This window comes from Rhinatrema bivittatum, chromosome 1 (genome assembly GCF_901001135.1).
Source record: "Rhinatrema bivittatum chromosome 1, aRhiBiv1.1, whole genome shotgun sequence".
NCBI classification, from domain to species: domain Eukaryota; kingdom Metazoa; phylum Chordata; class Amphibia; order Gymnophiona; family Rhinatrematidae; genus Rhinatrema; species Rhinatrema bivittatum.
In genome coordinates, this window is record NC_042615.1 from 793,248,138 (window position 1) to 793,261,907 (window position 13,770).

Genomic DNA, 13,770 nt, shown 5'->3' on the forward strand with positions numbered 1-13,770 from the left:
ATGGGAAGTCTGAGCAGGAGCATCTCAAAAATAAATAAGACCTGGTGTCAAATGGTCATTGTAATTGTGGATAATCTCCCGAACCAAAAAACTAAGTAAGGCATCCATCTCCTTAGATCCTGCTGGATTGATTTCAGTAGAGGCAAATAGTTTAAAATGTAAAGTCTATTAATCTCCTTCATGATATTCACCCTCAAATATTTAATATATCCACGTGCCCAATCCCATGAAACTAAGCTTGAATTGCGGACGCCACAACTGTTGCCATACCTAGGTGTAGTATCTCTGTTTTCCCCATGTTCACTTTATATCCTGAAATCCTACTAAAATCAGAACAATTACTTTGATTAAAGACTGTATAGGGTTTGCAAGAAAAAACAAGACATCATCTGTAAAAATGGCAATCTTATGCTCTTCCCCCTCCTTTTTATTCATACCCTTGATATTGAGTGATTCCTAATTGCACAAGCTAATGGTTCCACAAAAAACATGAAAAACAATGGCACAAGAGAAAATGTCCCTGAAGAGGAACCATTCATCCTAACTTGTGCCATGGGGGTATTATTATAGATTACACACCAATTTGAGAAAATTAGGACCAAAATGCATTCATCATATTACTGCAAATATAAAGGACCATTCACTCAATTAATGCCTTTTCTGCTTCCAAAGAGAGTAGGAGGGAGTCAGGATTTCTCAGGCCAACACTATATATTAAAAGTAAAAGCCCAGTGCACACAACAATCAGGGGATGCACGAATAAGTCGGGCTCATGCCTGCTGATCGGATTTTAAAAAGTTGCCTGCATATGCGTGTAAATGCCGTAGTGTGCACACCACGGACGTTTCAAAAAAAGGGTGGTGGCATAGGCATGGTCTTGGCAGGGCATGGGCATTTTGGGGCATGCAATTCGGTGCGTGCCAAGGCCTCCTGATATGTAACTTTACTTCTGCTATGGATGCCATGTAAGTTAAAAAAAGAAAGAAAAGTAGGCAGATCTGTGGGGTTTTAAGGATCAGGGCTAACTGGGGGGAGTGAAGGCTATCAAAACCAGGGAGGGTGGAGGATGTATCTCTTAACTGGGATAACTGGGGACAAACTAATAAACTGGGAATAATGACGGCATGCGCCCCTTTTAAAATCCTCTGATTTACACGGTAGAAGTGGCATTTGCACACACATGCGCATGCCCACTTAATATTTGGTACACGTGCGCCTGGCCATGCAATTTTATAAGATGCACGCATATGTTATAAAATGACCACATGCATGGGCATGGGAAGATGCATGTGCACACATATGCGCCCACAACACGTTTTGAAAATTACTGTCTTAGTTTATAGCTCACCTAACATTCTCTGCCCCCTGTCTGCCCTGCATAAAGGCTGTCTGATCTTTGTATATCCATTAAGGCAGAATTCCTTCAACATGACTAGCCAGGATTTTAGCAAAAATATTAGTTATAATTTAGGAGTGAAATTGCTCTGAAGGAGCCACAATGTTTCAGGATTCTCCCATCTTTAGATATAACTCTTATTGAAGCAATCATCGTAGAAGTTGGCCAATTGTTCTCTCTCAAAATAAATAAATGTCCCCTAGTTTTGGTATCAAAATATGAGCAAATGCCTTATAATAATTCAAAGTAAGCCTGTCTTTCCAAGGTCACTGTCCCCCTCTCAGAGACTTTAATAGCTGTATTTATTTTCAAATGTGAAATTTCTCTTTCTAGAGTCTGTGCTTCCACAAGAGTTAAAGAGAGCAAGGTGATCTTATCAAGAAAGTTCCACTTTATTTTCCAGTCCAAAGGTTTTTTTAATACAAGTTTTGGTAAAATGTGGCAAAGGCTGCATTTATCTCAGCCAGACTAATTACCAGCCTCCCCTCCTCAAATTCTATCTCTGAAATGTACTTATTTGTCAAAATAGAATGAAGCTTTAATAATAATATATGTGACTAGATTTTTATTTATTTATTTATAGATTTTTATATACCGATGTTCATCAGAAATATCACCTCGGTTTACAGTATAACAGAGAACATACGCTTGAAGGCGTTTTACACAGAACAAGAATTAGTAACTTAATAATAAATATGCATGGGGGATAAGGAATAAGAAATGAAAGGCAGATATTAACAAAATAACAGTAATATGATAATAACAGAAATTATCAATTATATATATTATAGTAAAAAAGTGCAGTATAACATTAAGAACCATTGAAGTGGCATAGTATTTTATGCGATTTCCTGTGGGGAGGACAGGGGAGGTATAGAGAGAGGGCAAAATGTGCTGAGAGGTCCTAGGGGTATGCTTTAGTAAAGAGCCAAGTCTTGAGATTTTGTTTAAAAGTTTTAAGGCAATCTTCCTGGCGTAACTCCACAGGCATTGAATTCCAGAGAGCAGGCCCAGCTACTGAGAGCGCACGGGCACTAGTGGAGGCCAGTTTAGTGCATTTAGGTGAGGGAATCTGCATGGTAGCAAGATGTTGGTGTCTGGTGGGCTTAGTGGACTGGTGGACGAATAGAGTCTTTGAACCAATTCATTTCAGGGTTGTGTAAGGCCTTGTGTAGGATTGAGAGGGTCTTATATTGAATACGTGATGCTATCGGGAGCCAATGTAGTTCCTTTAGAACAGGTGATATATGTTCATTTCTGAGTGTGTTAGTAATGATACGGGCAGTTGTATTCTGTAAAATTTGGAGTGGTGGATAGAATTTTTCGGTAGACCTAGAAGAAGGGAATTACAATAGTCGAGTTTGGAGAAGATAGTAGTTTGAAGTACAGTGCGAAATCAACAGGGTGGAGTAAGGATTTTAGTTTTTTAAGAGTGTGTAATTTGAAGAAACCATCTCTCAAAGTATTACTAATAAATTTATTCAGGGTAAAGTGATCGTCAAGGGCAATCCCGAGATCTCGGACTTGTTGGGAGAATGAGATAAGAGGGTAGGGATGGAAGGAGGAGATTGTATGATTTTTGGGAGCCATAAGCATGATTTCTGTTTTGTGGTATTTAATGAAAGATGGATAGAGGTTAGGAGTTATTAATAGATAGGAGAGTAGAGTTCCAGACATTTAAAGCACTGGGGAGTGAATCGGTAATGGTTATGAGAATTTGTACATCATCAGCATAGACATAATGGGGAAGTTTAAGACTAGATAAGAGGTGACAGAGGGGAAGGATGTAAATGTTGAAAAGTGTTGAGGAGAGGGATGAACCTTGTGGGACTCTTTGATTGAGGGGAATAGCTTTGGACTCATGGTTTTCTATTTTAATTTTGCAGAATCAGTTATTGAGAAAAGATTTGAACCAGTTGAAGGCGACGCCAGTAATTCCGATTTCAGAGAGACGTTGTAGAAGGATGTTATGGTTAATGGTGTCACAGAGGCAACCACTTTATGGCTTAACAGATGCAGGCAAAACAAGCTTGACTCTCTGATTACTCTAATAGAAGTCCAACAAGCACTGCAATCCTTAACGCTTCGGAAATCACCAGGCCCAGACGGATTCCTGGCTGAATTTTATTGTAATGTGCCTGAAATCTTCTTACCCCATATGATTGCTTATTTATCTAATATACTTAACCATGGGATAAAAGGGAAAGCTTTTGCAGAGGAGAGAATAGTTGTGCTGGCAAAGCCATGCAGAGTAGGCTCATATCTCTGCTCAATGTTGATTATAAAATTTATACAAAGATTTTGGCTATTTGGCTGAGTATGGTGATCAGAGGTCTACTCCACAAAGACCAAACTATTTTTCTAAAAGGCTGTAATATAACATACAATACTCACCTATTCCATATGTGTCACCTGTCTTCCATCTCTAATTATTTGCCTCATCCAATTGTTGCTTTCTCTCTAGACACTGAGAAACCCTTCAATCATGTAGAATGACTTTATATGCTTCAGACTTTGAGATGGTTTGGCATAAGTGACTCTTTTCTTAAGTTAGTTGGTCTTCTATACGACTCTCCCCAAGCTATAGTTTTTGTCAATGGTCTTATTTCTGTCTCTTTACTTTTGGGAAGAGGCAAGAAACAAGGCTTTCCTTTTTTGTCTTATCACTGCAATCTCTCCTTAGAGCCTCTGTTAATTGCAATCCATCAACAGCCTAATATTATGGGTGATCTCTATAAAGAAGTTGTTGCGATCCTGCTCATGGCAGGGTCGTGAGCAAGCTCTTACCTTCAGCCTGGAGGCCGCAGAAGCCCCGACCTTGCCTGCACTCAAGAGCCACCCGAGTGTTCTCCAGCCAACCTGACTTACCCGACACCATCGACTGGGCTGTCATCGCGGCCTGAGAGCTGCCGACTCCGCCATCTGCTCCCGTGGCATGGAGGCCGCATCCATGGACTTTCCTGCTTGTGAGGAGCTTCTCCCAGAGCCCTTCTTATTTATTTTTATTTATTTATTTAAAGTTTTTGTATACCGACATTCGTTAAGAATACATCACATCGATTTCCATGGAACAAGAAAGTAGCCAACAGGGCTTTACAATGAAACTGATATTAGAACAGGGAGAGGGGGAGGGGGGAGGAGGAGGGGCGAGGGGAGGGAGGTAACCAGGGTCTTTGCTGTACAATCAGTAAATGCGAAACATAATTAAGTACAAAAATATAGAATATATACAATAATAATACAAGGGGGGGTGAGTTAAGTGGACGAGTTATGGGTCATAGGCATGGAGGGCGATGGGGGGGGCTGTGAGCAGAAAAGGGGGGGAATAAAGGAGGGGAGAGGGGGGAGAGGGGAGGAGGCGGGATGGGCATGGGCGTATAGGCAAGAAGGAGGGGGGGGCACATGCGTAGGCGTGTGTGAACAGCCAAGTCTTGAGATTCTGTCTGAATTTCTTAGGGCAGGTCTCGAGGCTTAGCTGGGTGGGCATTGAGTTCCATAAGGAGGGTCCAGCTAGGGATAAGGCGCGTTGTTTGGTGGCCATTAGTTGAAAGAGTTTGGGAGAAGGTGTGTGTATGGTTGCTGTATATGGCGTTCTGGGAGGTCTGAAAGAGGAACGGATGTGTAAAAAGTCTGTGAACCAGAGCATGTCCGGATTGTGGATGGCTTTGTGTATAAGGGTGAGGGTTTTAAATTGGATTCTGGCTGTAATGGGGAGCCAATGGAGTTGTTTGAGAATTGGTGTGATGTGTTCTTTTCTGCATGTGCCTGTTAATATTCGTGCAGCTGCGTTTTGTAGTAGCTGCAGGGGGGCAATGCTATTCTTCGGAAGACCTAGGAGTAGAGCATTTGAGTAGTCTATCTTAGATAAGATAAGGGCTTGTAGGACAGTTCTAAAGTTGCTGAAGTGCAGGATAGGTTTAAGTTTTTTGAGGGTGTGTAGTTTATGGTAACAGTCCGTGATGGTGGAGGAGATACATTTCTGTAAGCTGAATTGTGGGTCGAGTATGACTCCAAGGGGTTACTGCATCCTGTGCAGAGACTTCCTGAGCCTGCCCTATTCTTCCTCGTGGTCCGCGAGAAGCTGTCCGGCTATGTAAGGTGCAAATGGGACAGTGCAGTCCGCGACCAGCCCCACGTGCTGTGAAGGGCACCTGAGGGTCTTTCTCATCCTCTCTGTTTCCTGTCTCATTTCAGCTTTCTATCAGCGTCTATGTTCCAAGCTCCATGTCTACGTTCCAAACTCCACATCTACGTTCCAAGCTCAGCGTCTATGTTCCAAGCTCCATGTCTACGTTCCAAGCTCCAGTGTCTTCGTTCCAAGCATCAGTGTCTTCACTCCATGTCTACATTCCAAGCTCCACGTCTATGTTCCAAGCTCCACATTTACGATCCATGCTCCTGACTCCCAGACTTGAACTGTTCACACCGCAAGGGAACACTTTCTCCTTGTCCCAGGCTGGAGAGTTCCCGGTTGCGCTCCATCCCATTGTCAGCGTAACTGAATTATCAAGCCTTGAGCATCCCGAGCTCAAGACTGACGCAAGCTCCAACAGAAGTAGAGTGTAAATTATCTTCTTATGCTAAATATGTTCTGTTATATCTTACTGATTCTGACAAATCTATCCCAGTTCTCTTTGATCTAATTTCTATTTTCTCCTCCTTTCCTGGATATAAAGGTAAAAAACAGAAGCCATGGCTTTGAATATGTTTGGTTTTTTTGTGGATCTTCAAGATTATAAAATTACATTTTCTTGGAAAGGGGTGAAGTGTATAGGTAGTACATTTCAGACAGATTTAGATGACACCATCATTCACTATGAGGCTTCAGTAATTGATTTTGTGCAGAAAATGTGCAATCTGTGATCTCTGTTATATCTTACTTGGCGGGGGAAACTGGATACAATAAAATTGGTCCTTGCACCCCATATAAACTATGTTTAAAGTATGCTCCCAGTCTTGTTTCAGTTGGAATATACAAATGCCTTGTCAAAATCATCTCTCCGTTTCTATGGAAAGGTAAACTGGCCAAAGTTCATCTAAAAAACTTAACGTTCTTAAAGAAAGAATGGGGTGGTGTTAACCTACCTGATTTTTACAGCTACTATGAAGCTTATAACATACAAACAAAGCCAATATTGGTTAGCTGATGATATTTATTTATTTATTTATTTATTTATTTATTTATATATATTCTTTTTTATACCGAAATATAGCAGAGTGCCTTCATTCCGGTTTACAGTGTAACAAATTCATACAATGAACAGTTAAAAATTATAAATATAACACAAAACAAAGAGAGAATATATATATATATATATAACATCTCGGCAAAGCAGATTATAACATGTTAGAATGAGACAATATAGGTTTAATTTTGTATAAAACTTATTAACTTATTAACGAAGTATTAGGGTTTTAGATGAAGGTTGGGAATGGTATATATAGATCATATCATTCTGTGTATGATTGTCTAAACAACCATGATTTTAGTTCTTTTTTGAAATTTTTGGAATCTTTGATGGAACTTAGGTATCCTGGGATAGAGTTCCATTCTTTTGGTCCAGCTATAGAGAAGGCTCTATGTCTAGTAGAGGATAGTTTTGCAGAAGAGAGAGGAGGAATGAATAGCTGTAACTTGTCAGAAGATCTTGAAGAGCGGGGTGATTTGTGAATTGTAATCATGTTGTCCAGGGATGAGTTGTTGTCTTTGTAAATTTCGTTATGTAGGATGGTTAAGGATTGTATCTTATTCTTTGTGGAAATAGGTAACCAGTGAAGGTTTTTTAGGGTTGGAGAGATGTGATCAAACTTCTTTTTTCCGGTTAGTACTCGTGCAGCAGCATTTTGAAGTAATTGTAGTGGTTTTAGGGAGGATTTAGGTAGTCCTAAGAAAATTGCGTTGCAATAATCTAGACTTGAGAAAATGAGGGGTCTGAAGAATTGTTCTGAAGTCATTTGGGTACAGTAATGGTTTGAGATGTTTTAGGATCTGGAGTTTATGAAAGCCTTCTCTCGTTTTTATTGGCAATGCAGAGTTCTTAATGCTCAGGTCATAATCAATCCAAATGCCAAGATATATCTCTTGATGAAAGCCCCAAATGGATGGGAATTGGAATAGGCTTTAGTTCAAACTGCTGAACTTGGCAGTATTTCCAGGGATGAAATTGCCTCGGCATAAATACCCCACCTTATATCATTTAATCTACCTCCCAGATTTTGTTGGATCTCGATTATGTTCTTTCTAAGGATCATCCGCATTAGTCGAGATTCAATTTAATAGCCATCCTCTTAATTGGAAGATTTGGCAACAATATGGTATCTAGATTTTCCATCAGGTTTTGTAAAATGGAAACCTGCTCCCATTTATGGAATTAGTTTCTTTGTACTCTCTCCCTCAGTCACAAAAGCTTAGATGGCTCCAATTGTATAAATGTCTGTAAATGTCTCCATACCCAAGGTTTATTGTCCTCAGAGTATCTTGGGAACCTTGGTGTCCTAATATATTTTGAATGAAAAATAGAAAACTGAACACAATATGGCAAATGAATTCTTATAAATCTGAAAAAGCCATATGCATAAAGAAACTCATATAAAAGCAGTCAAAAGAGACCTCATATCAATTATGGGTAAATGTTGTCTATGGTTTACATTTGATAAATTTGTATTTAAAAGGCAAAATTTCAACAAAAATAAGAAAATAAGACAATTTAAAACAGATTTAGGAGACCTATGATTATATATTTTATATGGGCATTTGATCATGCTTAGTGGTTTTAAAATATTAACCACAAATAAGTGAATCCAACATTTACTCATATGGAATTCTAATATATTTTGAAGCATCCATACTTAAGGGTCATCTAGCTTCTTTAACTAATGAACTGTTCAGAAGGCATAGATTTTCCTGTAGTGCTGGCTTGGTCAAATGTTGGGAGTCTGAAATGCAGATTCCTTAGGGAACTAATGATAATGATACTTGTGGTCCACAATAAGAATTTCTCTATCCTCCTCTAAAACCTATCTATGTATTTTTTTCTGTTCATAAAGCATTTTGGACCCCATGAAAATTAAATGATTCAAACTGGCCTCTTAAATTCTCATAAATGTTGGTTATGTTCTCATGTCTGAAATTATGGGCTTACTTGCCCACTTCCTGTATCTAGCAATAGACTTAGATTTTCTTCTTGCAGTTGCATTAAAGCAGATTTTTGACTAATTGGAAAAATAATTAATTGCTTAATGTAGACTTTTGGTGGAATACCGTTTGTATATATTATAGGTATGAAAAAAATCACTGCTTCAAAAAATAATGTGGAGCCCAATAGCCCATTTTATGTCTTCTTCATTACATCATACTTCTCTTCTTATTTTATATTGTACTTTCTTTACATTGTATATTAGTTGCTATTTGAATATCCTTGGTTTAACGATTGTTGCAAACTGTTTCCCAATATTTCTCTTCTATTGTTGTAACTGTAATGTTTTTTTTTCAATAAAAATATTGAACTTAAAAAAACACTTTAAAAACTCACATGAAATATGCCAAACTTTGAAAAAATTATCTACCTCTTGTCTCCACCTTTCATTCCATTGGGCTTCATCTCCTCATCTCAGCCATTTTCTCTTCCTTTGATTCCTTGTAGCATTCATTTCTCCTCATCTCCCTTCTCCCTACCCTCTGTATTTTTCTCTTAGCTCCCTGCAGGGCTCCTACCTATGCCTCTTAGCCCCATCCTAATTCTCAGTCTCTCTGTCTCAGCCATCTCCAAGCCTTCCATCTTCCTCTTCAGCCCCTTTCATTCCTCCAGCCCTCTAGTTCTACTTCTGAATCCTTCCAGGCCCTTTATCTTTGCATCTCAGCCCCTTCCCAGACCCCCTGTCTCTGCCTTTCATCTTCCTCCCAGCTATCTCCAGCACTCCAATTCTCCCTCTCTGCTTCCTAGTTCCTACTATCCTTTATCTGTCCTACCTCAGTCGCACTAATTTCTACCTTCAGCCCTTTGAGTTCCCCATTAACTTCTATCTGATCGGTGGGAAAGGTTGTGCTGCCATGAAACCTGTCAAAAGGGACAAGAGCTCAAAATCCTCATACTCCAAGAGGACAATATTCAAAGGCTTTGTCAGGGTTACTTTTACTTTCATTTTCCTTTTTATCTTTTGCTTCACCTTATTTCTTTTTCTGTCACCCCATTTTGTTTTTTCAGACATAGCAGGTGCTAAAATAGGTTAGTGTGTGCTATTTCCCAATAGCTTACTGCTATTCCAAAAAGGAAACAAAATGTTGGCATTTTTTTGTGTTCATTTCAAAAACCAAAACAGATAATGTGTGTTTTCTCTTTCATTTTGAAATGAAAAACACATCCCAACATTTCAGGAAGAATACGTATTTCCCTGTCCTCGGGGGCTTACAATCAAAGGGGGCCATTTGCTAAGGTATACTAACATGTTAATGTGGGATAAACTGCATATATTGCCTGTCAAAAGGTGTTAGTGCAGAGATAACGTTTGGAATGTGAATTTCCCCACATTATTTCCAGCATCACAAACTCAGCACAACACAGGTGGAGAAATGAGCTGTTTTGCATACAAATGCATTCAAAGAGATCTTTGCTATGTAAATCAAAGAACATGGCTTGCATTAAAGTTTGTTAGCTGAGTAATTTAATTGAAGTTCACTACACCTCATTAGGTGTAGTTGTCTTTCCTGAGGAACATCAAAACACTAAGGACATTCTGGCCCCAACCCTTGCCCCCCCCCCCCCCCCCCCCCCCCCCACAGCCCAGAGTAAAAAAAAATCACTTCAGGGGGGCATCTAGTAGCAGTTGCCTCTCTTATCCCCACCTCCTGCAACTTGACCTTAGATTTAAAATACAAGTAAATGTCAGGCTCCTTTAAGTCAATGCTTCCCTGAAGAAAAAAACCACACACTTTTCAAAAATATCTCCTGTCCCAGATCCCCACCCCCACTACTCCATCCCCAGAACCATCCCAAAGCTTGCTTGGAATCCCTGGGGTCTAGTGGAGCCAGGAGGAATGCCCATTTGCTACTGTTTCAGTGGCATCATTTTGCAAAACGGCACTGGTTGACCACACATGCTTCTTTTCATCCAACATGGACGGGGGGACAAGGAGCATCAGAGGTCAATTAGATCAATTTAACAAAATGTTAATGTTTACAACTACTCCACAGGTATTGCCCCATAAGTATTAGGGATGTGAATCGTGTCCTCGATCGTCTTAACGATCGATTTCGGCTGGGAGGGGGAGGGAATCGTATTGTTGCCGTTTGGGGGGGTAAAATATCGTGAAAAAATCGTGAAAAATCAAAAAACGTAAAATCGCAAAACCGGCACATTAAAACCCCCTAAAACCCACCCCCGACCCTTTAAATTAAATCCCCCACCCTCCCGAACCCCCCCAAATGACTTAAATAACCTGCGGGTCCAGCGGCGGTCCGGAACGGCAGCGGTCCGGAACGGGCTCCTGCTACTGAATCTTGTTGTCTTCAGCCGGCGCCATTTTCCAAAATGGCGCCGAAAAATGGCGGCGGCCATAGACGAACACGATTGGACAGCAGGAGGTCCTTCCGGACCCCCGCTGGACTTTGGCAAGTCTTGTGGGGGTCAGGAGGCCCCCCCCAAGCTGGCCAAAAGTTCCTGGAGGTCCAGCGGGGGTCAGGGAGCGATTTCCCGCCGCAAATCGTTTTCGTACGGAAAATGGCGCCGGCAGGAGATCGACTGCAGGAGGTCGTTCAGCGAGGCGCCGGAACCCTCGCTGAATGACCTCCTGCAGTCGATCTCCTGCCGGCGCCATTTTCCGTACGAAAACGATTCGCGGCGGGAAATCGCTCCCTGACCCCCGCTGGACCTCCAGGAACTTTTGGCCAGCTTGGGGGGGGCCTCCTGACCCCCACAAGACTTGCCAAAAGTCCAGCGGGGTCCGGAAGGACCTCCTGCCATCCAATTGTGTTCGTCTATGGCCGCCGCCATTTTTCGGCGCCATTTTGGAAAATGGCGCCGGCCGAAGACAACAAGATTCAGTAGGCAGGAGCCCGTTCCGGACCGCTGCCGTTCCGGACCACCGCTGGACCCGCAGGTTATTTAAGTCATTGGGGGGGGTTCGGGAGGGTTGGGGATTTAATTTAAAGGGTCGGGGGTGGGTTTTAGGGGGTTTTAGTGTGCCGGCTCACGATTCTAACGATTTATAACGATAAATCGTTAGAATCTCTATTGTATTGTGTTCCATAACGGTTTAAGACGATATTAAAATTATCGGACGATAATTTTAATCGTCCTAAAACGATTCACATCCCTAATAAGTATTGGCGGAGAAGGAACCTGTGAAATGAAGGTGTTAATTAACACCCTAAACTATCATCCCAGGGAAAAGAAGTTTAATTTATCCAAATCCCCTGGGTTCCCAGTCAGGTACCATATTTCTTATGGGGGCAGGCATATCTGCTTCATATTCATCTTTTGCAATGTATCAAAGTGAAGTGGGGTTATAGTGCTTTTTTTAAAAACTCTGCATGTGCTTGCTAATAAAGAAACCCCTTTACATTTGAGTCTGATTAAAATGTTATCAACTAGCCAAGCCCCACACACTCATAATTGTATATGCATGCTGCAAAAATAATGCTGAAACTGCAAATAGAAATAAACACATAAGTTTGAAATTATAATTTCTTTGTCTCTCTTTACATCATTTATCTCTCTCTCTTTCTCTCTCTGTATATATATATATATATATATATATATATATATATATATATATATTTGGGATGTGCATTCGTTTAAAATGAATATGCCATTTGCAACGAATAGGTCCCTATTCATTTCATTTGTGGGACCGCAAAACTAATGATGAACCCCCACGAATGAAACATATCATATTAGTTTCATTCGTTTGGTTCACAATACTTTCTTAATAGCCTTTTGCAATAGGAGAAGGTCATGTGGGAGTATCGATAGCAACCAGCCCTTTCCTGTGAGTCATAAGTGACCTCACAGCCTTGTCATAGAGTGGGTCAGACAGGTTGGCAAGGAGACCAGAATGCCAACATATCAGAGTGAAGCATTTTTTTAATTCAGCAAATCGCTGCTCTGTGGACTTCGTGATGCTGATCCTGGTGTTTTTTTCTACCGTGAGCAAGTGTACCACAGAGCACTTTCATCTTAGTTCTATCTGAGAAGGTTGTTTGCTGGATTGAGCTCTCTCTCAGAGTATCTCAAATCTGAGCTATTCAATTGCTGAAAATCTGAGCTTAGCTATTTAATTGATATTACTAGCAACAGTAACATGGAATAGACTTAGTTTTTGGGTACTTGCCAGGTTCGTATGGCCTGGATTGGCCACTGTTGGAAACAGGATGCTGGGCTTGATGGACCCTTGGTCTGATCCAGTATGGCATTTTCTTATGTTCTTACGTCCTTTTCTGCTGCTGTGCCAGGCAGCCAGGCTTTTTTTTATACTGCACTCAGACTGTCTCTCTGTCTCACTCACTGACCCAGAAGGGGCTGCAGGCACTGGTATACCCGAGAAGCTTGATTTATCCCTGCATCAAGGCCTGGAGGTGGCTGTGTCAGTAGTGCGGCCTGAGGGGGTCTTGCGTCTCTGATGACTCTACACCTGGGAAATTTGGATTTTCGTCCAGATCGTGACTGCCAGGGCATCTTTCAACTTTGGGCAACCGAGAGGGTGGTGTATCTTTTTCACCTGTTTGATCCTGACACTAATGAACTTGTGAACTTTCAAATTCTCACGAGAACTTTTCACATACCGCCCAAGCATTTCTTTGGATACTTACAAGTACACCACTATATTCAAACTTTTCACTGGTCAAAGGAGGAACTCGCCGTGGAAACGTTATTTGCCACCAAACTTTTCGACACTATTTGTCTGGCTAATTCTATCATGAGATGGAAAAGACTGGGTCTGGATTATAAACGCAAGGACTATCTCAATATATTAGCCTCCCGCTGGTCGACCATTTTAAATATCGAAGTGACTTCTGCGCATCTGCAGCGGTGGTTCAAGTCTTTACACATGCAGAACCTAGATTTGGGGCTTCGGGAGCTTCAGTATCTACTTTTGCATCTCTCATACTATGATGATGTGAGATGTTTCCGGATGGGGCTTACAGATACCCCGATTTTTAAACACAGCTATACTAACTACACTAACCACATCCTCTGGCAACAAATTCCAGAGTTTAATTGTGTGTTGAGTGAAAAAGAACTTTCTCCGATTAGTTTTAAATGTGCCACATGCTAACTTCATGGAGTGCCCCCTAGTCTTTCTATTATCCTAAAGAGTAAAAAACTGATTCACCTCTACCCATTCTAGACCTCTCATGATTTTAAACACCTCTATC